The sequence below is a fragment of the Geotrypetes seraphini genome, chromosome 3, assembly GCF_902459505.1.
Source record: "Geotrypetes seraphini chromosome 3, aGeoSer1.1, whole genome shotgun sequence".
Lineage (NCBI taxonomy): Eukaryota > Metazoa > Chordata > Amphibia > Gymnophiona > Dermophiidae > Geotrypetes > Geotrypetes seraphini.
In genome coordinates this window covers 277,098,656-277,123,729 of record NC_047086.1, presented here as the reverse complement: position 1 = coordinate 277,123,729, position 25,074 = coordinate 277,098,656, and the positions used below count along the sequence as shown (strand labels likewise).

The following is a 25,074-nucleotide window of genomic DNA, read 5'->3' as shown; positions in this document are numbered from 1 at the left end:
CAGACAATTCCTTGACGTAATCCCCCATCCGAACAGTTAGATTTTTTAAAGTTTAGAACCTTTACTTTTGAATGAGCCCTCTCTGTACCCATCTTAATATTAAACCGTACCATGCAGTGATCACTGGATTCTAGATGATCACCCACTGTAACATTTGAAACATTTTTCCCGTTTGTAAGCACTAAATCCAGTATGACCCCTTCCCACATGGGTTCCATTTCCAACTGCTAGAACAGTTCTCCTTTAGAGAATCCAGGATCTCCCTATTTCTAGAAGACCCCGCAATAGGGATACCCCAATCAACAACTGGCATGTTAAAATCACCTATTAGTAAAACTTCCCCTTTTTTAAATATATTCTGAATGTCTACTATTAAATCTCTGTCCACGTCTTCCATCTTTGGAGGTCTGTATATCACACCAATATATTAGCATTAAGTTTTAGCTGCCAAATTTCAGACCATTCTTCAAGCTTCGCCAGGTCTTTCTTCATGTTATTCACACCATCCAGCTTGTCTACTCTATTGCAGGTTTTGGTATCATCTGCAAAGAGGCAAATCTCACCCGACAACCCTTCAGCAATATCGTTTATAAAAATGTTATGATCTTTACGCTACTCACCCCCCTTTTCTTCCTACCCTGTCTTTCCTGAACAGATTATAGCCCAGTATAACTACATCCCAATCGGAGTTCTCCGTGATTGACACTATATTCAACTCATTTTCTTCCATCACAGCTTCTAGATCCAGAATCTTGTTTCCCATACTTCCAGCATTAGTATTTACTGCTTTACAAACAGTGTCTCCTTTTCCCATCTGTGTAGAGGTATTCAGTGATTTACTTACCTGAGGGCTTATACTCACCTGGGGGCTTTAGAAACATAGAAACATAGAAATAGACGGCAGATAAGGGCCACGGCCCACCAAGTCTGCCCACCCCAATAACCCTCCCCTACCTTTCTCTGTGAAGAGATCCCACATGGCGATACCATTTTGACTTAAAATCAGGCACGCTCCTGGCCTCGACCACCTGCAGTGGAAGATTATTCCAGTGATCAACCACCCTCTCGGTGAATAAGTATTTCCTGATGTCACCGTGTAGTTTCCCGCCCCTGATTTTCCACGGATGCCCTCTTGTTGCCTGGGGCCTTTGAAAAAGAAGATATCCTCCTCCACCTCTATACGGCCCGTGAGATATTTGAACATCTCGATCATGTCCCCCCTCTCTCTGCATTCCTCGAGTGAGTATAGCTGCAATTTTTTCAGCCTTTCCTCATACGGGAGATCCTTGAGCCCCGAGACCATCCGGGTGGCCATACGCTGGACCGACTCAAGTCTCAGCACATCTTTGCGGTAATGCGGCCTCCAAAATTGTACACAGTACTCCAGATAGGGTCTCACCATGGATATGTACAATGGCATAATGACTTCGGGCTTCCGGCTGACGAAACCCCTACGTATACAACCTATGATTTGTCTAGCCTTAGATGAAGCTTTCTCCACTTGCTTGGCAGTCTTCATGTCCTCACTGATGATCACCCCTAAGTCACGTTCTGCTACAGTCCTTTGTAGGATTTTGCCATTAAAGATGTACGTCTTGCATGGATTTTGGCTGCCCAGGTGCATGACTTTACATTTTCCGGTATTGAAACCAAGTTGCCAGGTCCTGGACCAGTGCTCCAGTAGGAGTAGGTCGTGCACCATACTGTCAGGCATTGAGTTTCTGTCTGGCCCTGTGCTTTGGTCTGACGTGTTCCTGCCTACTACATTGCATAGTTTGGCGTCATCGGCGAATAGCGCTATTTTACCTTGAAGTCCCTCAGCCAAGTCCCTTATGAAGATGTTGAATAGGATCGGGCCCAAGACCGAGCCCTGCGGCACTCCACTGATCACCTCCGTCTTTTCGGAGGGGGTGCCATTCACCATCACCCTCTGAAGCCTACCTCCAAGCCAGTCCCTAACCCATGCTGTCAATGTGTCTCCTAATCCTATAGAGCTCATCTTGTTCAACAACCTTCGGTGTGGCACGCTATCGAATGCTTTGCTGAAATCCAAGTATACGATGTCTAGGGACTCCCCAACATCCAGCTTCCCTGTCACCCAATCAAAGAAGCTGATTAAGTTAGATTGGCAGGACCTCCCCTTAGTAAATCCATGTTGACGCGTATCTCGTAGATTCTCCTCGTCTAAGATCGTATCCAATTGGCGTTTGATTAGAGTTTCCATTAGCTTGCTCACTATTGACGTGAGACTCACTGGTCTGTAGTTAGCAGCCTCCGTCCTGCATCCTTTTTTGTGGAGTGGAATGACATTAGCCGTTTTCCAGTCCAATGGGACTTTACCTGTACTAAGGGAGAGATTGAAGAGCGCGGATAGCGGTTCCGCCAAGACATCACTTAATTCCCTGAGTACCCTGGGGTGTAGGTTGTCTGGCCCCATTGCTTTGTTAACCTTGAGATTAGATAGTTCAAAGTGGACAGTGCTGGGTGTAAACTCGAAATTTCGAAATGGGTCTGCAGAGCTATCCCTTGTCTGCAGCTGAGGGCCGGATCCCGACGCCTCATGGGTGAAGACTGAGCAGAAGTATTCATTTAATAGTTCAGCCTTTTCAGAGTCCGATTCTACATAGTTCCCGTCTGGTTTCTTAAGGCGTACTATCCCGCCTGTGTTTCTGTTTCTGTCACTAATATACCTGAAGAGGGGTTTATTGCCCTTCTTGATGTTTTTCGCTAGATTCTCCTCCATTCTAAGTTTGGCCTCTTTGACCTTTGTTTTGACTGCTCTTGACTTGGCCAGGTAGTCTTCCCTAGAGTCCTGTTTCCCTGATTGTTTATAAGATATGAACGCTCTTTTCTTTTCTTTTATGAGGTCTGAGATCTCTGCAGAGAACCACTGTGGCTTATTGTTTCTTCGCTGTTTACTTACCAATTTAATAAAGCGGTTGGTTGCTTCTTGTATGGTAGCTTTTAGAGTTGACCACAATACTTCTACATTATCTGTTTCTGCTCGGTTATGCAGCGCCTGATGGATGAAATCCCCCATGCCCTCGTAGTTGGCGTCCTTGAAGTTGAGGACCTTGGTTAATGTGTTAGATTTTGTGAAACCTTTCCTGAGATTGAACCATACCATGTTGTGGTCACTGGAGGCCAACCTGTCGCCCACCGAGACCTCTGTGACACTTTCTCCATTGGTAAGTATCAGGTCCAGTATTGCCCGATCCCTTGTTGGCTCCAATACCAGTTGCCTGAGTCGTGCTCCCTGAATAGAGTTTAATAGTCTTCTGCTGCTGTTGGACGCAGAGGAAAGTGTGGTCCAGTCCACATCAGGAATATTGAAGTCACCTAACAATACAGTGTCCCCACGCAAGGTGATAGTCTCTATATCCTCGATTAATTCCATATCCAGGTCATCCTGCTGTCTTGGGGGTCTGTATACTACACCAAGATACAGGCATTTGTCCTTCCCCCTAGCCAGATTCACCCAAAGGGATTCCCCTGTGTACCTGACATCTGCGATTCTGGTTACTTTAATGTCATCTTTGGTATATAGTGCTACCCCTCCTCCCAATTTGCCCTCCCTGTCTCGGCGAAGCAAGTTGTAACCCGGTATGACCATGTCCCAGCCATGGGAGTCCGTGAGCCAGGTCTCGGATATCGCCACCACATCTAGGTTGGCGTTCCTCATTTCCGTCTCTAATTCCAGGATTTTATTTCCCAAGCTGTGAGCGTTGACGTACATAGCCCTCCATGTTATATGTTTGCTATGACTCTGCAGGGATATTCCCGCTTGATCTACTTGGACCTCCTTAGTGCAATTTGCTATGTGTGTACTAGATCCAGAGTTACAGCGTGAACTTGTCCCAGGCTCGGAAATGTGTATACTATCCCTCGACCCAGAATTACAATGTGAACCTAGCCCAGATTCGGCAATGTGTGTCCCCATCCCAGCCCCAAACCCAGTTTACTTACCCCAGTCTCAACAAAGTATTTGCAGCTTTGCTCACCTTGTAGGTCAATTGTGCCTGTACCCTCCCCCAACTTACCTAGTTTAAAACCCTGTGAAGTAGGCCGGCTAGTCTGTGTCCAAAGACGTTCTTTCCTCTTCTGGTCAGGTGTAGCCCATCTGGTCCCTGTAGTCCTTGTAGTGCCTCTCCATGGTGCAGGAACCCAAAGTTCATCTCCTTGCACCATCCGTGCAGCCAGTCGTTAGCCCACTGGATGCGATCATCCCTGGCTCTACCCTTGCCCCTCACTGGGAGGATCGAGGAAAAGACCACCTGCGCATCCATTCTCCTCAGCTTCTCACCCAGGGCTCTAAAGTCCTCAAGTATACTCTTCGGGGTGTTCCTGGCAGTGTCATTAGTTCCGATGTGAATGAGAAGCATGGGGAAGTGGTCCTGGGGCTTGATGAGTCTGTCCAGACAAGCGGTCACATCTCGGATCCTGGCCCCTGGCAAACAGCATACCTCTCTCGATAGCAAATCTGGTCTACAGACTGGTCCCCTGATCACCCTGTCCTATCACTTCTAGTTTAAGCCAGTTAAGGGATGGGGATCAATGGATCTCTTTCGACCAATTAAATGCTACTTATGGTTTAAATAGTTCTCAACAATACCGCTGGCTACAGCTCAAGCAAGCTATTGCGTCTCATCTTAAACTCCAATCACTTCTCAATACAGTGCCACCACTGCTTTCGCTATGTGCGTCTTTTCCCACCCTCAAAAAAGAAGCATCTACATGGTATAAATATGCAAGACAACAGAAAATTCAACATCCCCTTGAAACGGAACACAAATGGTCATTAGATTTTCAAATTTCATTAGCTGAAAAACAGTGGGAACATTTATGGTCACGTACTCATACTATTTGTAAATCTGCTTCCTTTCTCCAAACTTCCTTATTTCTCAACCATAGGGCCTATTGGACTCCTAGTCGACTAGCTCGTTTTAAAGCTGGAGAATCAGATAAATGCTGGTCCTGCAAATCCTCTCAGGGCACCCTTAAACATATGCTTTTTGACTGTCCATTGTTACGTCAATTCTGGTCCAGTGTCATAGCCGATATTAACAAGTTACTTCATACCTCCATTCCACTATCATACAATTCTATTATCCTAGGAAGCGTCAATTCCTCTGATGTATTTCACAAAGATGAAGACTGTCTCATTCATATGCTTCTCCTGATTGCTGTCAAGATCATTCTTTCGAACTGGAAGAATCTGGAGCGAGTTTGCTATGACACCTGGTGGAACACTACTTGTTTGACAGTTAAATATGAAAAAATAGCTGCGGAAAGATTAGGCCTGATGCATAAGTTTAGAAGGCTTTGGGGTCCTTTATTACAATATGCTGATTCACCATTTAGCTTTCCAACTTAGCCCTTGTGATTCATGATAAAACTACATCAACACATCCTTTGACTGTACTTGAAATTAATCTTCGACACTCATTATTCCTCTATATCTTCTTCTCTCAATGTTTTTGGTACATTATTGTGGTATAGGTTTGCCATCAGATTGGTTACAGACTTTACATCATAGTTTAAGTATAAGTTACACTGATTTGCTTATATTCCCCTTTTTCTTTTCTCCCTCTTCCTGGAAATAACAATCCCTCATATTATCGATCCCGTGTTTTGGGGCATTGTTTTATGGATTTGTTATGTATTAGTATATGTACCGATGCAATGTTTGACTGATGTTCAGCTCTATTACTTTCTGTTCTTTTGTAAAACCTTAATAAAAACTTATTGAACTTAAAAAAAAAAGCCCTCTTCAACAGATTAGCCAGCCTGCTGCCGAAGACACTTCTCCCTTTCTTTGATAGATGCACCTAATCTTCCCTTCTGGTGCACAGGGAATATGAGTCCTGACAAGTGGGACATATCAAAGCAGTCCCTTGAATCTAGGGCGTGACAGATGAGCCTGCCCTTAATATTGAGAACCCCAAAACAGTGTCCCTTTGGGCTGCTATGTCTACTCTATAAAACTTCGTGAAGGTATGAAGTGTGAACCAAGTAGGTGGTCTACAAATCTCCTCAGGCGAGATTGTGCGGGCCTCTACTCATGAATCGTGGGATACTGAGGAAGCTAGCAAGAAAATAAGTATAGAAACCCAACCAGATCGTGCATGTGCAAGACCTGAGGGTTAGGACTTCGATGGGAAGATAGGACTCAATAGGAAACCAAGGTGGCAAGAGGCCCCTTTTGGTGATTCAGACAGGTCGTGACCTGTTTGGGCCACCGCGGGAGCGGACTGCTGGGCAGGATGGACCTATGGTCATGAAAGTTATACTTTCATGGAATGTGCTCGCAAATGATATTGGCATTAAACATTAAACAGAAAGATCTTTAACTGCTTTCAAAACGTTAAATAAGAACTACGTTTTCTTATGTTTAGCGGTAAGAAATTCTACAAAGTAGTAAAAAAGAATGGAACAGAATGAGAAATAAAACCCTTTGACTGAATACCTTTAACTGATGGAAAAACAAATTAATATATAAAAACAGATCTTTGGCTTCTTTGTCTTGATGGATAAAATGTCAAAGGAGAAATTTGATTACTTAATTCATTAGCTTTAACATAAGAACATAAGAAGTGCCATCTCCGGAACAGACCCTAGGTTCATTAAGTCCGGCGATCCGCACACGCGGAGGTCCCACCAGGTGTACCCTGGCATAGTATTAGTCCACATATCACTCTAAGCTTCTCATAAGAGATGTGCATCTAGCTTACCCTTACCTATGTCACCTTAAGCCACTCATAAGGAGGTATACATCTAACTTACCCTTAAACCCTAGAACAGTGGATTTCGCAATTACCTCTTCTGGGAGAGCATTCCAGGTTTCCACCACTCGTTGCGTGAAGCAGAACTTCCTGATATTTGTCCTGAACCTGTCCCCCCTTAGCTTTAGTCCATGTCCTCTTGTCCTTGTCACATTGGACACTGTAAATAGTTTTTTATCCTACTCTATTTGGTCGATTCCTTTCAGTATTTTGAAAGTCTCGATCATATCCCCTCGCAGTCTCCTCTTCTCAAGGGAGAACAATCCCAGTCTCTTAAGTCGTTCCTCATATTCCAAGTTCTCCATGCCCTTTATTAGCTTCGTTGCTTGTCTCTGCATCCTCTCGAATACTTTTAAATCCTTCTTTAGGTATGGAGACCAATGTTGGATATAGTATTCCAAAGGTGGTCTGACCATCGCTCTATAAAGCGGTAGTATTACTTTCTCCAATCTACTCGCGATTCCCTTCTTTATCATACCTAGCATTCTATTCGCTTTTTTCGCTGCCGCCACACATTGCACCAACGGCTTCAGGGTCCTATCGATTAATACATCCAGGTCCCTTTCCTGTTCGGTTTTTCCCACAGTTGCACCTGACATACTGTACTTGTTTTCCTTATTTTTTCTTCCTAAGTGCATGACTTTGCATTTTTCCACATTAAACTTCATCTGCCATTTATCTGCCCAATTTTCCAATCAGCTCAAGTTGCTCTGGAGTTCCTCGCTGTCCTTCTGCGATTTGATTGCCCAGCATAGCTTTGTGTCATCTGCGAACTTGATGATCTCACTGGATTGTCCATCCTCCAGGTCATTTATGAAGATATTAAATAAGATGGGCCCAAGTACCGAGCCCTGGGGCACACCGCTAGTCACAGTCTCCTAGTCTGAGAATTTCCCATTTATGCCTTCTGTTCTCCAGCAATTTGCCTATCCATCTTAGTATGTCTCCTTCTATTCCATGGCCTTGCAGTTTCCTGAGGAGTCTTACATGTGGAACCTTGTCGAACGCTTCCTGGAAATCCAAGTATACAATATCCACCAGTTCTCCGCTATCAATTTGTCTGTTTACTGTCTCAAAAAATTTAAGTAGGTTCGTCAAACATGACTTCCCCTTCCTGAATCCATGTTGGCTGGCTCTCATCAGGTCGTGTGTGTCTAAGTGCCGGGTTATGCTATCCTTGATCTGCACCTCAACCATCTTCCCAGGGACCGACGTGAGACTCACAGGTCTATAGTTGCCCGATACTCCTCTTGATCCTTTTTTAAATATCAGCATGACGTTCGCTATCTTCCAGTCATCCGGTATCTGTCCTGTTTTGATTGATAGGTTGGCAAGTTTTTGCAATAGTTCACCGATTTCCACTTTTAGCTCTTTCAAGACTCTCGGATGAATTCCATCTGGCCAGGAGATTTGTCACTTTTGAATTTGTCGATCTGGCGATAAATCTGGTCCAAGTCCACTTCTACTGTGGTAAGGCTGTCCTCTGTTGCTCCTTTGAACACTTTCACTGCTTCTGGAATTGTTGCAGTGCCTTCCTTTGTAAAGACAGATGCAAAGAAGGAATTTAATCTGTCTGCGATTTCTTTGTCTTCCTTGATGTACCCTTTCCTTCCCTGGTCGTCCAGCGGTCCCACTGCCTCTTTTGAGGGTTTTCTCCCTTTCACGTATCTGAAGAAGGGCTTGAAGTTTTTGGCCTCCTGCGCTATTTTCTCCTCATAGTCCTTTTTGGCACCCCTCACCGCCCTGTGACTTCTTCTGATCATCCTTGTGTTTGTTCCAAGTTTCGGTTGTTTTCATGCGTTTCCATGCTTTGAAGGAGTCCTTCTTTTCCTTTATGGCTTCCTTAACCTCTTTAGTAAGCCGCGCCGGCTCTTCTCTTGACATTTGTTTTCTTTGCTTTGGACATCTGCGGAATGTAGAGGCTTTGTGCTTCCGTGATAGTATTTTTCAGAAGGGACCATGCCTATTCTACCGTTTTGACTTTGCCCATTTTTTTCTTGATCCGTTGTTTCACCATGGTTGTCATGCTATCGTATCTTCCCCTTCTAAAGTTTAAAGTCGTGGTCGAGGTTTTAGTGCCTCTCCCCTTCCCAACATCGAGTTTGAAGTTGATCCTGTTGTGATCGCTCGTCCACAGCGGGACTGTGACTTCTACATTTTTAGCCGGCCCCGTAATGCTGTTTAGAACCAAGTCCAAGGTGACGTGTTCTCTTGTCAGCTCCCCCACCAGTTGTTCCAGGAAGCAGTCCCCTAGCACTTCCAGGAACATTGCCTCCTTGCCACAATTGGAGGTTCCCAGGTCCCAGTCTATCCCCGGAAAGTTGAAATCCCCCAAGATTACAACATTACCTGTCTTGCATTCATGTTTAATTTCCTCTATCATTTTCGAGTCTGTTTCCTCCCCCTGTCCTGGCGGTCGGTAGTAAAGGCCAATCTCTGTGTCAGCACCGTTGCGTCTGGGAATCTTTATCCAGAGGGATTCCAGCTTCTCTTTCTCTTCCGTCATAGTCACTCTCACAGATTCTATTTCTTCACGAACATATAGGGCAATACCTCCACCTTTCTGCCCCACTTTATCTCTTCTGTACAGTTTGTATCCCTGAAGTACTGTAACCCATTTGTTTTCGTCATTCCACCAGGTTTCTGTTATGCCAATTATTTCCAGTTCGTTGTTTTTCGCTATTGCTTCAAATTCTCCCATTTTGTTTCTCAAACTTCTAGCGTTCGTATACATACATTTGATTTCCCTGTTTGTAACCTTCTTGGACTCTTTAAGCTTAGCAGTCTCCCTTGGTTCTTTAACGGTATACTTTTCTGTACCCGTCATCTCTCTTATATGCTTTGTGCACGTCCCCTCCTGCGTCTGAGTAGTTGTCCGTAGTTCCTTCTTTGGGACATCCTGTCGCCCAGGCCATCGACTGGTGGTCGACTGTCGGCTTTCCCCTGTACTTTAGTTTAAAGCCTTCTCGATGGCCTTCTTCATGCTGCCTGCCAATACTCTTGCTCCTTCCTCGTCGAGGTGCAGTCCATCCTTCCTGTAGTACTTGCTTCTTCCCCAGAAAGTTGTCCAGTTGCGCACGAAGTCAAAGCCTTCCTCTTCGCACCATCGTCTCATCCAGGCGTTGATCGCTTGCAGTTCCCCTTGTCTCCTTCCATCCGCTCTTGGTACCGGGAGGATCTCGGAGAAGGCCACCTTCACCTCCCTGATCTTCAGTATTCTTCCGAGTGAGCGGAGCTGTCCCTTCATTTCTTCCCTGTCATACTTCCGTCCGCTCACAGCGTTGGTTCCCACGTGGATAAGTACAGCAGTGTCCTCTTCCCCTGCGCTGTCTATGATCCTGGAGATCCTGTTGGCCACATCCTTCACTCTCGCTCCCGGCAGGCAGGTGACGATTCTATCCTCTCTCCCTCCTGCGATGTAGGTGTCCACATGCCGTACGATGGAGTCTCCCACGATGATCCCCATCTTCTGAATTTGGTGGTTCCTGGGGGTCGTAAGTCCACATCCATGGTATGGGACCGATCTTCTCCCTTCTGTGATACTCCTGAAGTTGTTTTCTGCTCTTCGGGTGGGGGGGGTGTCCCCATGCAGTCTCCCTCTTGCTCCTGGTGTGTGATCGCCCCTTGTCTCCGCTTCCTTCTCTCCAGAATTTGCAGGGTTGTCTTCTCTCCTCTCGTCCAGGCCTTCTTCCTGAGTTGTTCAGGAACAGTTCTCCACATGCTGCTGGTGTGCTTCCTCGATGTATCTTTCTAGTTCCTTGACCTCTTCGTTTGGACTGAACTGCACTAGAAGCCTCTCCTGCTCGCGGATTTCCTCTTCAAAAGTGGGGAGTTCCTTTAGATTCAGCACTGTCTCCTCTAGCAGCCGGACCTGCCGTTTCAAGCTATCCAGCTCCATGCAACGACTACAAATATATGCCCTAGTCCCCGAAGGGAGGTAGTCATACATATTGCAGCCGGTGGAGAAGACTGGAAAGCTCAACTTCTGGCTTCCTTGGGCATCCATCTCTTGTCCCCCTTCTGAGTTGCTTGTGCGAATCGGTTGTGGACCTTCTGTCTCTGTCGTCTGGATGTTTTCTGGCTTCTTGGTTTCTGCCTTCCTTTATGTTGTGAGTCTGCTAGTGTTGCTGTTTGATATGCGTCCGCTAGTGTTACTGTGTTGGTGTCTGTGAGTGCTTATTTCCCCTCTAGGTGTGTGGTATGCGAGGGAGTGTGTGCCCTGCTGTGTAACTGGCTAAAGACTGGGTCTTGTGGCTGCCTTCCTGCTTGTTGTGAGTCTGCTTATGTTACAGTGTTGGAGTCTGCTTGTGTTACAGTGTTGGAGTCAGTGACAGAGTCAGTGAGTGAGTGAGTGCTCGTTTCCCCTCAAGATGTGTGGTATGTGAGGGAGTGTGCCCTGTTGTGTAGCTTGCTAAAGTCTAGGATTTGTACCTACCTTCCCGCTTGGTGTGAATTTGTTGATGTTACTCTGTTGATGTCCGAGTTTCCCAGCTCCTTCTACGGCTCCTTTGCAAAGTCGAGCTCGCTAAGGCAAGGGCCTTAGTCGCGCACCGAACGGCGGCGCGCAGTTGGCTCCTCCCCTTTTAAGGGGGAGTTTGGCGCTGTCTTTCCAACGTGGTTGGGGTGGGCAGAGCTAACTCTCGCCGCTGCCCCGAGCTTCCTTCCCTCTCTGCCTCCTGATCGCCGCCTCTCTGCCTCCTCCTCTTTGCATGCCCTTGGTCTCTTTGTCTCTCCCCTACTCCTCGCTGCTCCTGCTCCTCCGCTCGAGCTGCATGTGTGTTTCCTAAGCTCCTCCCCCTTTTAAGGGGGAGTTCGGCACTGCCTTGCCAACGCGGTGGGGGTGGGCGGAGCTAACTCTCGCCGCTGCACCGAGCTTCATCCTGATCTTGAATCCGTGGACTGGAATGTGGGCAGCCAAACCTTTTGATTGACATGAAAAGCTGAAACTATCTTCAGAAACAAGGAACCATGCACAGAAAGACTCCAGCTTCTGTAACCTTGAGGAACGTCTCTCTGCATCAAAGCACCTGCAACTCAGACTCATCTTGTCGAGGTGATAGCTTCTAAAAAGACTGTCTTAACTATAAGATCCAGCAGAAAAGCGTCTTGCAAAGGCTTATATGGAGCCTTACTGAGACTCTGACTCTAAAGCATGAAAAACTGGCTACCTGTACCTTGAAAGATTCAACTGCTAGACCCTTCTCGAGTCCAGCCTGCAGAAACATCAGGACTACTCAAATCAGAGCTCTCAAGGGCTCCACATTTAGCACACCAAACCTGAAACATTTTCCAGGTCTTGGCATAGGCCGCAACCATCACAGCTTCTTCGCTCTAATAAGAGTAGTGGTTACCACCTCCGAATACCCTTTCCACACTATATACAAAAGAGACATTCTGTAAACCCAAAGTGTTCCATATTCTCCGTGGGCACCGGACTATGTGACAATAAATAAGAACATAAGAACATAAGAGATGCCGCTGCTGGGTCAGACATGCCCAGTGGTCCATCATGCCGAGCAGTCCGCTCACCTAGCGGCCCTTTTGGTCAAAGACCAGCACCCTAACTGAGACTGGCTCTACCAACATACGTCCTTGTTCAGTAGAAACTTGTCTAACTTTAGAGAGTGCCCTCTCGTTCTCTCTACCTTGGAGAGGGTGAACAACCTGTCCTTATCTACTAAGTCTATCCCCTTCAGTATCTTGAATGTTTCGATCATGTCACCTCTCAATCTCCTCTGTTCGAGGGAGAAGAGGCCCAGTTTCTCTAATCTTTCGCTCTTCTCTGGACCCTCTCAAGTAGTACCGTGTCTTTCTTCATGTACAGCGACCAGTACTGTACGCAGTACTCCAGATGAGGGCGCACCATGGCCCAGTACAGCGGCATGATAACTTTCTCCAATCTGTTTGTGATCCCCTTCTTTATCATTCCTAGCATTCTGTTCACCCTTTTTGCCGCCACCGCACATTGTGTAGATGGCTTCATCGACTTGTTGATCAGAACTCCCAACTCCCTTTCCTGGGAGGTCTTCTCCAAGTACCGCCCTGGACATCCTGTACTCGTGGTTGAGATTTTTGATACCGACATGCATCACTTTACACTTATCCACATTGAACCTCATCTGCCATGTCGATGCCCATTCCTCGAGCCTGATTATGAACCAGCAATTTGATACCCTTGTCTCTCTGCAGGTGCACCAGATCCACATACCAAGATCAATGCGGCCAATCCGAGGCTATCAGGATTACCAATTCCCGGTGGAGTACTATTATTCAGATAACCTGGCCTATCATGGGCCATGGGGGTAATGCATACAACAGCTTTCTCCAGCCACGGTTCTACTAAGGCATCCAGACCAGCATTTCCGGATTCAAATCTTCAACTGAAGAAACAATCTGCTTTCTTGTTAATTGCCAAAGCAATCATATTGACTGTCAGTCATCCCCAATGATGCATAATGCACTGAAAGGCTTCCTGGGACAACGACCACTCCCCAGGGTCCACTGGCTGCCAGCTGAGATAGTTGGCTTGTACATTCTCCACTCCTACTACATATACTGCGGAGATCGCCTGCAGGTAGATCTCTGCCCAATGGAACAACTGGGTCTCCAGTCTAAATGGAGCACTTCTGGCACCTCACTGCCAGTTGGCATAAGCCACAACTGTGGCATTGTTTGAGAAGACCCCAACTTTGCCTTCCAGAGATTTCCCCAGTATCTATAACGCCAGCCATATGGCTCTCAATTCCAGTCTATTTATTAACCATTTCCTCTGAGCGGGCATCCTTCGGCCTTGAACTGGACTGCCATTGCACCAGAAAAATTTATATGCATTGCCTCCAATGTGTGCAAACTTATCTCATGAATATTCATTGTGGGCATCTTGAAAACCTGACTGGTTGTGCGCATCCCATGGGCTGGGTTGAAAACCCCTGCTATAGACACAACTGAAACACATATATTTAGATATGTGTTAATGATCATTTTGCTACTATTTCTGCTATTAGCACTACCATCTGTAATTACAACTTTAAAAAATCTAGTTCCATTCACATTATTTATTCCTATGTTTAATATGCAAGTAGGACATTTTTTTTACCTTAAAATTAAAACAAAAATATAAAAAAACTATTCACAAACATTTTGCCCAGTCTCTAGGGATACGTACATGGCAAAAACATTTGGTTCATTTGTGCTTTCTTGATTTTCAGTGATTTTTCCAAACACACCCTACCTCCATCATTCTAGAAATTTTGTGTGCACAATTGTGTGCGCGCAGATTATAGAATAGTGCCAGTTATGCACATTGTTAGGGCCTATTTTACAAAGCCTCAGAAGCGAATCTCCCACAGCAAATACACCGAAGCCCATTCAATTCCTATGGGCTTTGGTGCATTTGCTGCAAGAGAATCACTACTGCAGCTTTATAAAAGGGGCCATTAATTGGCAAATTAGACATTAATTAGCACTAATAGGCACTAATTTTTATTTATTTATTCATTCATTCAATTTTCTATATTTTTCTCTCAAGGGAGCTCAGAATGGTTTACATGAATTTATTCAGGTACTCAAGTATTTTTCCTTGTATGTCCCAGTGGGCTCACAATCTATCTAATGTATCTGGGGGTAATGGGGGGAATTAAGTGACTTGCCCAGAGTCACAAGGAGCAGCTTGGGTTTGAAGCCACAACCTCAGGGTGCTGAGACTGTAGTTTTAACCACTGTGCCACAGTATAGAAACTTAGTGTGGAATATCTATAGGAATAACTGCAAGGGGGAGTGAGTGGGTCAGGGGCATGCCCAGCACATATGTGCTAAAATTCATGAATACTGTTAGTTGCACATGCAACTGCAACATTTAGACATGGTCATTTACTCCAGCCATTGGGCCCCGCCCCCAGGAGGGACCTAAGGCTCCCGGGCCTATTCTGATTGGTCCAGACGCCTTAGGCCCCACCAGTAGGCGGAGCTTTGGGACGGATGGGCCAATCCGGCCTCATTCCGTCATTGGCTGCCTGCCGGACAGGTGGGTTTGGCTCCCGTCTGTCCGGCCAACTACACAAAGATATGGGGAAGGGGGGTGGGGGTGTCGTGGGGGTCGGCCAGGGGGGTCGCGGGTCGGCTGGGGGGGGCGGTCGGAGGTTCTTGGGGGAGCGGTCGTTGGGGGGAGGGGGGTTTGCGTCGAGGGCAGGAGGGCCTGGGATCCCTCCTGCCCGTAATGTAGTGCGGGGTGGGGGTAGGGGGTCGCCGTGGGCAGGAGGGTTTGGGCTCCCTCCTGGCCCGAACAACTAGTGGGGGGGGGTCACCAGGGCCAGGAGGACTTGGGCTCCCTCCTGGCCCGATATTGTCGGGGAGTTGGGGAGTCGGCGGGGCAAGAGGGCTTGGGCTCCATTTTGCCTCGATCGTGTCGGGGAGTCGGGGGGGGGCAAGAGGGCTTGAGCTCCCTCTTGCACCGATCGTGTCGGGAGTGCCGCGGTTGGCTGGGGTAAGAGGGCTTGAGCTCCCTCTTGCCCCGATCGTGTCGGGGAGTCGGGACCGCCAAGAGGAAGCAGCAGGACACTGGTAGGAGGTTCTACATGATGGGGGGGTCGGGAGGCTGTGGGGGTGCGAGCGGTCCTTCAGGGTGGGGGTGCGGGTGGGAGTGCGTGCGAGCGGTCCTTTGGGGTGGGGGTGCGGGTGCGTGCAAGCGGTCCTTCAGGGTGGGGGTGCGAGCGTTCCTGCGGGGGGGGTGAATCGGACGTCGGGGGGGCATCAGGCTTTCAGGGTGGGGACAGGACTTCAAGGGGGAGAGGAGAGTCGGGGCGGGCGAAAGGAGAGTCGGGGTGGCCAGAGGAAAGTCGTGGCGGGCAAAAGGAGAGTCGGGCGGCGACGAGAGAGTTGGGCAGCATGCGCGGTATACGGATGTGCGCGGTATATAAAAATTTCTGTACACAAATTTGTGTTTTTCGCGCGCTATACCCGTGTGCGCGTTTTACACGGGTGCGCGTTATCTACGTGAAAATACGGTAATCGCCAGGTCCGATCAAAAGAGTGAAGAGTCTTATTCTTATAGGCAGCTGCTCTTTCATATTTTGCTGTGACACAATGTTCCACCACATAGAAAAATTTACTGTCGATAGATTTTTCCAGTTTTGTAACACCAGTTTTATGGCCAAATGTAGTAACAAGATAAAGAGTTTAGTGTCTCTCTTGGGTAAGTCAAAGTCCAAAGTGTGTGTACCAAGGAGTATAATAGCAGGGTGTTCCGCCACTAATTTCTGACAGGTGGGATGATCAGTAACACTCAGAAAAGCACCCAGACAATATAAAGCATAAACAATAACACTTTATTATACATATATATATATATATATATGATAAGAATTAAATACCTTCACCGTATCCCAGGCAAACACTCCCTTCACAATTGGAGAATCCATACAATTGATAGGTGAGTGGACATGGGAGACTGACCCTTTAGCCTCGTGGCTTCTGTTCCTGTAGACGGCTAGGATTCTACTGTCAGGGTCAGAATCCCGGTCTTATATAGGATGCACACTGCGGAGTTCATAGTAAAAGCATAAACAGCTGGTCCTGCTGTTACGATTAGTCCTGCTCTTTTGTTATCTGTTTTGACAACACCCAGGTCAAAAGAGGTCAAGATAGCAGATTTGGTTGCTTAGTCCTATTGATGTTACTGGCCTCTTAGTAAGACAGCTGGTCCTGGTCTTTTGATATCTGTTTTGACAACACCCAGGTCAAAAGAGGTCAAGATAGCTCAGCTGTCCTTTTGTGATCAAGGAATCAAGGAATCTCAGATAAGCAAGGTTCTTTGGAGGTCAGGAGTTCAGGTAAGCAGACTTGAGGAGACATATCAGTAATATTCTGAACATGTCAGTAATATGCGGAGGCATAACACAGGGGTAAGAGGTATATTAATAGTAAAGATCTCACAAATTTTCCCTCAGATAGAAAGCCAGAAAGGATTGATCAGGGAACAGTAAAACAATTGATGCAAAAAAGTACCCTTTTCTTTCATATATGACCAGCAGAGGCCTGTTTCCGCAGATTTAAAGTGTGACAACTTGTGGGGGGTCCAGATGGCCCTGTGTAGTACGAAGTATATGGATTGTTTCAGTGAAGAGGAACAGGAAGAACGTGTGGCAGTGGCCCACACACATTTCCAGGAGTCTTGGAGCGGTGATATCTGTAGATCGAACTCCCATGTGTGTTCAGTACCAACAGGCTGGGAGTGCAATTCCGCTTGGAGCCATTTGTACCACTTAAAAGCACAGCCTTTGACAGCATGGAATTTGGCAAAAAGTGGGAGGAGGCTAGGAGATTCAGTGGTAAGTAAGTTGGTGTGCTTGAAGGTGGATGTACAATGAACCAATTGAATCCAACGAAAGTGCTGGTTAGATGCAAGATGATAGCGTTGTTGCAGCTGCAAAAAAGACATCCATGAAGTATTGTCGCGAATATCCTGGACGGTCCAGATACCAGCTCTCTGCCACTCCGTCCAGCAGATGACTGCACCATCATTTCGGAAGGCAGTATTATTCCAAAGAGGGGATTGCGTGGTGGAGGCCCAGGTATGAGACAGGTACTTTTCCACGATGGCGATGGCAGATTTTGCACTACACAAAACAGAGTTCTTAGTGGTTTTGGTTAAGTGCTGAAAAGGTAGCAGGTGGAGGAAGTTGGTGTTATAGCACATTCTCCCCCAAGTGAGCCATAGCGGTGAATAGTCTAAAGAGGCAGGCATGAACCAATAAGAAGTTTGTTGCATGATGAAAGCAACATGGTAAGAGTGAAAGTCTGGAAAATTGACGCCTCCGCAGACCCTGTTAGCTTTCAATTTTGACAACGCAATTCTCGGTGGTTTGGAGTTCCATAGATATGTTGCAAGAGTCCTTTCAATGGTGTTGTATAAGGTGGCAGGAAAGATGATAGGTATCATGTTCAGAAAGTAGATGACCTTGGGAACAATCACCATCTTTACATGATGGGGGGGTCGGGAGGCTGTGGGGGTGCGAGCGGTTCTTCAGGGTGGGGGTGCGGGTGGGAGTGCGTGCGAGCGGTCCTTTGGGGTGGGGGTGCGGGTGCGTGCAAGCGGTCCTTCAGGGTGGGGGTGCGAGCGTTCCTGCGGGGGGGGGGTGAATCGGACGTCGGGGGGGCATCAGGCTTTCAGGGTGGGGACAGGACTTCAAGGGGAGAGGAGAGTCGGGGCGGGCGAAAGGAGAGTCGGGGTGGCCAGAGGAAAGTCGTGGCGGGCAAAAGGAGAGTCGGGCGGCGACGAGAGAGTTGGGCAGCATGCGCGGTATACGGATGTGCGCGGTATATAAAAATTTCTGTACACAAATTTGTGTTTTTCGCACGCTATACCCGTGTGCGCGTTTTACACGGGTGCGCGTTATCTACGTGAAAATACGGTAATCGCCAGGTCCGATCAAAAGAGTGAAGAGTCTTATTCTTATAGGCAGCTGCTCTTTCATATTTTGCTGTGACACAATGTTCCACCACATAGAAAAATTTACTGTCGATAGATTTTTCCAGTTTTGTAACACCAGTTTTATGGCCAAATGTAGTAACAAGATAAAGAGTTTAGTGTCTCTCTTGGGTAAGTCAAAGTCCAAAGTGTGTGTACCAAGGAGTATAATAGCAGGGTGTTCCGCCACTAATTTCTGACAGGTGGGATGATCAGTAACACTCAGAAAAGCACCCAGACAATATAAAGCATAAACAATAACACTTTATTATACATATATATATATATATATATATGATAAGAATTAAATACCTTCACCGTATCCCAGGCAAACACTCCCTTCACAATTGGAGAATCCATACAATTGATAGGTGAGTGGACATGGGAGACTGACCCTTTAGCCTCGTGGCTTCTGTTCCTGTAGACGGCTAGGATTCTACTGTCAGGGTCAGAATCCCGGTCTTATATAGGATGCACACTGCGGAGTTCATAGTAAAAGCATAAACAGCTGGTCCTGCTGTTACGATTAGTCCTGCTCTTTTGTTATCTGTTTTGACAACACCCAGGTCAAAAGAGGTCAAGATAGCAGATTTGGTTGCTTAGTCCTATTGATGTTACTGGCCTCTTAGTAAGACAGCTGGTCCTGGTCTTTTGATATCTGTTTTGACAACACCCAGGTCAAAAGAGGTCAAGATAGCTCAGCTGTCCTTTTGTGATCAAGGAATCAAGGAATCTCAGATAAGCAAGGTTCTTTGGAGGTCAGGAGTTCAGGTAAGCAGACTTGAGGAGACATATCAGTAATATTCTGAACATATCAGTAATATGCGGAGGCATAACACAGGGGTAAGAGGTATATTAATAGTAAAGATCTCACAAATTTTCCCTCAGATAGAAAGCCAGAAAGGATTGATCAGGGAACAGTAAAACAATTGATGCAAAAAAGTACCCTTTTCTTTCATATATGACCAGCAGAGGCCTGTTTCCGCAGATTTAAAGTGTGACAACTTGTGGGGGGTCCAGATGGCCCTGTGTAGTACGAAGTATATGGATTGTTTCAGTGAAGAGGAACAGGAAGAACGTGTGGCAGTGGCCCACACACATTTCCAGGAGTCTTGGAGCGGTGATATCTGTAGATCGAACTCCCATGTGTGTTCAGTACCAACAGGCTGGGAGTGCAATTCCGCTTGGAGCCATTTGTACCACTTAAAAGCATAGCCTTTGACAGCATGGAATTTGGCAAAAAGTGGGAGGAGGCTAGGAGATTCAGTGGTAAGTAAGTTGGTGTGCTTGAAGGTGGATATACAATGAACCAATTGAATCCAACGAAAGTGCTGGTTAGATGCAAGATGATAGCGTTGTTGCAGCTGCAAAAAAGACATCCATGAAGTATTGTCGCGAATATCCTGGACGGTCCAGATACCAGCTCTCTGCCACTCCGTCCAGCAGATGACTGCACCATCATTTCGGAAGGCAGTATTATTCCAAAGAGGGGATTGCGTGGTGGAGGCCCAGGTATGAGACAGGTACTTTTCCACGATGGCGATGGCAGATTTTGCACTACACAAAACAGAGTTCTTAGTGGTTTTGGTTAAGTGCTGAAAAGGTAGCAGGTGGAGGAAGTTGGTGTTATAGCACATTCTCCCCCAAGTGAGCCATAGCGGTGAATAGTCTAAAGAGGCAGGCATGAACCAATAAGAAGTTTGTTGCATGATGAAAGCAACATGGTAAGAGTGAAAGTCTGGAAAATTGACGCCTCCGCAGACCCTGTTAGCTTTCAATTTTGACAACGCAATTCTCGGTGGTTTGGAGTTCCATAGATATGTTGCAAGAGTCCTTTCAATGGTGTTGTATAAGGTGGCAGGAAAGATGATAGGTATCATGTTCAGAAAGTAGATGACCTTGGGAACAATCACCATCTTTATAGTGCTCAATCTGCCCCACCACGAGAGCCTTAAGGGCGACCATCTCTGTAGTAAATCCTTAACCATGGTTGTCAGTCTAGTGGAGTTAAGTGACATAGTTTCATCTACTGTTGGTGCAATAAATATTCCCAGATATTTTAATGCCGTGTCGGACCAGGCAAATTGAAACCACTGAAGATCATACTTGACTTCTGGATGATTCAGAGGCATAATTTCAGATTTTGAGGGATTAAGTTTATATCCAGAAACTAAGGCATATGCCGTGATGGTATCCAGTAGGTGAGATAAAGAGTCAGGAGTGGTATATAGCAATATGTCGTCTGCATATGCTGAATATTTGACAAGGGTCTGATCCAGCGCTACTCCCCTGATGTTAACGGTCTGTTTAATGCGAAGAAGAAGCGGTTCCAGCGCAATGTTAAAGAGCAGTGGCGACAGTGGGCATCCCTGTCGAGTCCCTCGGCTAGGATGGAAGGAGGATGACAATTGATTGTTAATAAGGATTTTAGTTGAAGGTGAAGCATAGAGGACTCTAATCATATTAATGGCAGGTTCAGAGAAACCAAAAGACCTCAAGGTACAGAGCAGAAAAGGCCATTCTACCCTATTGAAGGCCTTCTCGGCATCCAGTCCAATAGCAAGGTAAGGCTCATCCGAGGATTCCACATGTCGGAGAACATTGAATAGGAGTCTTGTGTTGTCATGAGAGAGACGTCCATTCATAAATCCTGCTGTTCATAAGATATCAATTGAGGAAGGATCTTTTGTAACCTGCCTGCTAAGACCTTTGCGTACAACTTAGCATCCACATTTATCATGGAGAGAGGGCGATAGCTTTGAACTTGTTGTTTATCCTTCCCTGCTTTAGGCAAGACTACAATTACAGCTTCGGTAAAGGAGCCGCGGACATCTTGTGTTTGAATCAGATAGGTGAAGAAATCTCGCAGTAGTGGAATAAAAAGATTCTGAAATTTGGTGTAAAATTCCACAGGGAACCCATCAGGGCCTGGGGTCTTCTTTTTTGCCATATTTGTCAAAGCCTCTGCGATATCAGTATCAGTTATGGTGGAGCAGAAGAACACATTATCTCCATCAGATATAGAGGGACATTGTATTCCTCCAAGAAAATCACTAATGATTGTGGATGAAGGTGATTGAGATGTATAAAGGTCTTGATAATAGTCATGAAATCTAGTTAAGATGTCCAACTTTGATGTGAGTACAACACCCGTCTCCGACTTTATAGAAGTGATGAAGGTCCGATCAGAGTGTGATTTTAAATTAGCCAGCAGGTGACCCGAGTTGTCATGTTCTGCATAGTATGTCGAGTCTTTCATGAATAGAGTCTTCCCAGCCGAGGCAGCTAATATAGCATTGTATTGAAGACGTAAGTCCCCCAATTGATTAAGAGTAGACATATTGGATGAGTCAGTCAGATACAGGGCTTCAAGAGCAGCTATCTGAGTTTCCAGGCTGGAGCGGAGCAACAAGCCAGCTTTATTCTTTTTCGCTTTGTAGGAGATAATTTGCCCACGGAGGTAAGCTTTAAGGGTGTCCCAGACAGTGATCCAGTTAGTATCACGTACAGGACTCAGATCCAGGAATTCCTCTATGAGAGGGGAGAGGAAGTCTATGAATTCGGGATCGTCTAGGAGAGTGGTATCAAATCTCCAGCATGGTCTAGGAGACGACAGGTCCAATAATTTCAGTTCAATGCTCACCAAGGCATGATCCGACACTAGGATGGAATGGATGTCAGTGGCAGAGACACTGGGAAGCAGCGATGCTGAAGTGAGAAAAAAGTCGTTCCTTGAAAAAGAGGAATGCGGAGGGGAGAAAAAGGAAAATGCACGAGTGGAGGGTGGGAAAGCCTCCATGGGTCGCAGAGGTTTAGATGTTGGATGATGTCTAGCAGAGCTCTCCATGCTCTAGACCACAGGTGTCGAAGTCGGTCCTCGAGGGCCGCAATCCAGTCGGGTTTTCAGAATTTCCCCAATGAATATGCATTGAAAGCAGTGCATGCACATAGATCTCATGCATATTCATTGGGGAAATCTTGAAAACCTGACTGGATTGCGGCCCTCGAGGACCGACTTCGACACCCCTGCTCTAGACGGTTTATGAGGAGCAGAAGATTGACGGTCTAGAGTAGGGTCCAGAGCAATGTTGAATGTTAACAAGGAGAAAAGGAGTTGCACCCAGCTCAGTGATGGTATTCGCCAAATCCTGAAAAAATTCAGGACAATCCTTGTTAGGGGCATAGATGTTGAAAATGGCTAAGGCTGAGAGACGGTGAGACAGTACTACCTTTGACCAACGACCTTCGGTGTCACAAGCCTGGTCAGTGACCATGAGGTCAGGGTGTTTCTTTATGAGAGTGATGGTACCATTTTTCCTGTCTTGAGCAGGGGAGAAAAAGGGAGGAAGAGCCCAACTGCAAAGGAACTTAGAAGCTTCCGTAGCATCAAGGTGCGTTTCCTGTAGAAGGGCCACGTCAGGACGCAGCTGGGCTAAATACTGTATTATTTTTGTTTTCTTTAAAGGGTTATTCTAACCTTTTACATTAAGTGATACACATTTGATAGACATAATGACAATGGGAAATTACAATGAGAAATATACTGTGCATTGGCATAACAACAAAAAACAGCATTTCTATATTAGTTAAACTCCACAAGCCGACAAGAAACATTCAGCCAGAGGAGTGAACCAATGGGTCAGTGAGTTAAGAGAAAACAACAGGCTAAACAAGCCACAACAGAACCCTGCAATGTGTAACATAGAGAAAATCCATAGCGATACACAAATAATGTGTAATGGAGGCAATAACCAACAGCGAGAAATGAAGGAGAAGAAAAAAGGAGTAATAAGGAGAAGATATCCAGGAGCGAAAAGAAAGTAAGAGAAAGAGAGGAGAGAAAAAAGGGATCACAGTAGTAAAATTAGAAAATAAGGGAGAAGACATCATTGAGCTGAGAGATGAGATGGGATAGTATATGGTGGCGCAATGTGAAAGAATGAGATACCCAGGCAAAGTAGAAATTGGGCACAGAGATGAGTAAATTGAGGGCGACTATAAGAAAAAAAGAAAAAGAAGCATATGACAGCGTGAGATGAAATACAAAGAGAGATATCCCCTTACTACAATGGAGGAGAGGCAGCAGAATGGAGTATAGCAAAGAAGAGTGACAGGAAAGAAAGAAGAGAGGTGAAGGAGCAGAGTCATACAATAATCATTCTTTCAGACCATTATGAAATAAGGAAAGGTTCATGAGAGAAGGCAGAAAGGGGATCAAGCGTGATACAAATCAGTAGAGAGTAGTAGTGCACAGTCAAAACAGATCAAGATAACAGAGAGTCCAACAGGTTGCATCAATAGTGCTGGGAGAAACAGTTTCTAGGTAGTCTCCAAGCAAGTTAGGATCAGTGAAGTCCTTAGTTCGATTATTATGGTGACCCTCATCCGGGCAGGATAATACATCCCAAAACGAGCATTGATGGCCTTAAGCTTGGGTCTGTATTCAAGGAGCTGCTTCCTTAAACGCGCTGAGTTTTTGCTCAAATCTGGGACAAACATTAAACTTTTACCCTCAAATTTCAAGGGTGCTTTTAGCTTGGCCTTTTGCATTATTTCGATGGTCTGAGGAAAACACATCAAGCTCATGATGATAGGTCTCGGGTAGTTCTCCCGCGGCGCATGCTACGAGCTGACGCGGTGAGCCGCTTCGATCTCAAACAGCTGAGCAAAGATTATATCAAGCAAGGTGGGGATGTTATCTTGTAGAAATTTAATAAGATTCTGTCCCTCCCGACCTTCCGATAAGCCCAGGATACGGAAATTCCGCTTACGTGGCCTGTTGTTAGCCTCATCCAGGTTTTTTTCAGGCTGCACCACGTGCTTAAAATGGCGCTGCAGATCCTTCACGTTTTCGTCCGTGGCACGCTGTTTCACCTCGAGGGACTCTACACGAGTGCGAAAGTGCAAAATATCAGTTTTCATGGTTGAAACATCCTGCTTGATGTCATCTATGCCAGCATTAGTTTCAGTAAGCATGTCCTTTAAAGCGCGCATCTCTTCCAATACAGTGGACAACGGCGTGTCCTCGGGCTTAGAGGCCTGCGATTTAGCGGGAGAAGGAGGGTCGATTTTCGTGCGCTTACCGCCCTTTGTAGCCGACATTTTTCGCGAAGAGTACAGCCCGATTATTCTTATCACTCAAAAGAGTAGTGAGACGAGGATTTATATGCAAAATTTGTGTAATCGTGGGTTTTGAAGCAGAGTTCCGCTGGAGCTCAAATTCAGGCAGCCATTCTCGCCGGTGCTCACTAGCGCCCCCAATTTGCATGCATTTTAACAACTTTGAACAGTTTAATCACCTCACTCATCGTTCCAATTTCCAGATCGTTTATAAATAAGTTAAATAGCACTGGTCCAATACAGATCCCTGTGGCACGCCACTGTTTACTCTCTTCCATTGAGAAAAATGACCATTTAACCCTACCCTCTGTTTTCTATCCGATAACCGATTCCTAATCCACAACGGAACTTTGCCTCCTATCTCATGACTTTTTAATTTTCTCAGGAGCCTCTCATGAGGAACTTTCTGAAAATCTAGATATACTATATCAACTGGCTCACCTTTATCCACATGTGTATTTACACCTTCAAAGAAGGACCTCTCAGGGTTGGGGAGCTACTACTATTATTATTTCTATAGCGCTACCAGATGCAGGCAGTGCTGCACAGAGTCACAAAGAAGAAAAAAAACCAGTCCCTGCTCGAAAAAGCTTACAATCTAAACAGACAAAACAGGATGACATAGATACAGTTAAGGGGAACGGTTAATCAGCTGGCTGGGTTGGAGGGCAGAGGAGTAGGGTTAAGGATTGAAAGCTATATGAAAAA

General features: G+C 46.0%; 1 protein-coding gene across 3 annotated transcripts in view; it reads right to left on the bottom strand.

Annotated features, from left to right (window-relative positions):
- TTC27 (tetratricopeptide repeat domain 27) overlaps window positions 1-25,074 on the bottom strand; it is a 677,043-nt gene that overhangs the window by 615,115 nt on the left and 36,854 nt on the right. The window lies entirely within an intron of this gene.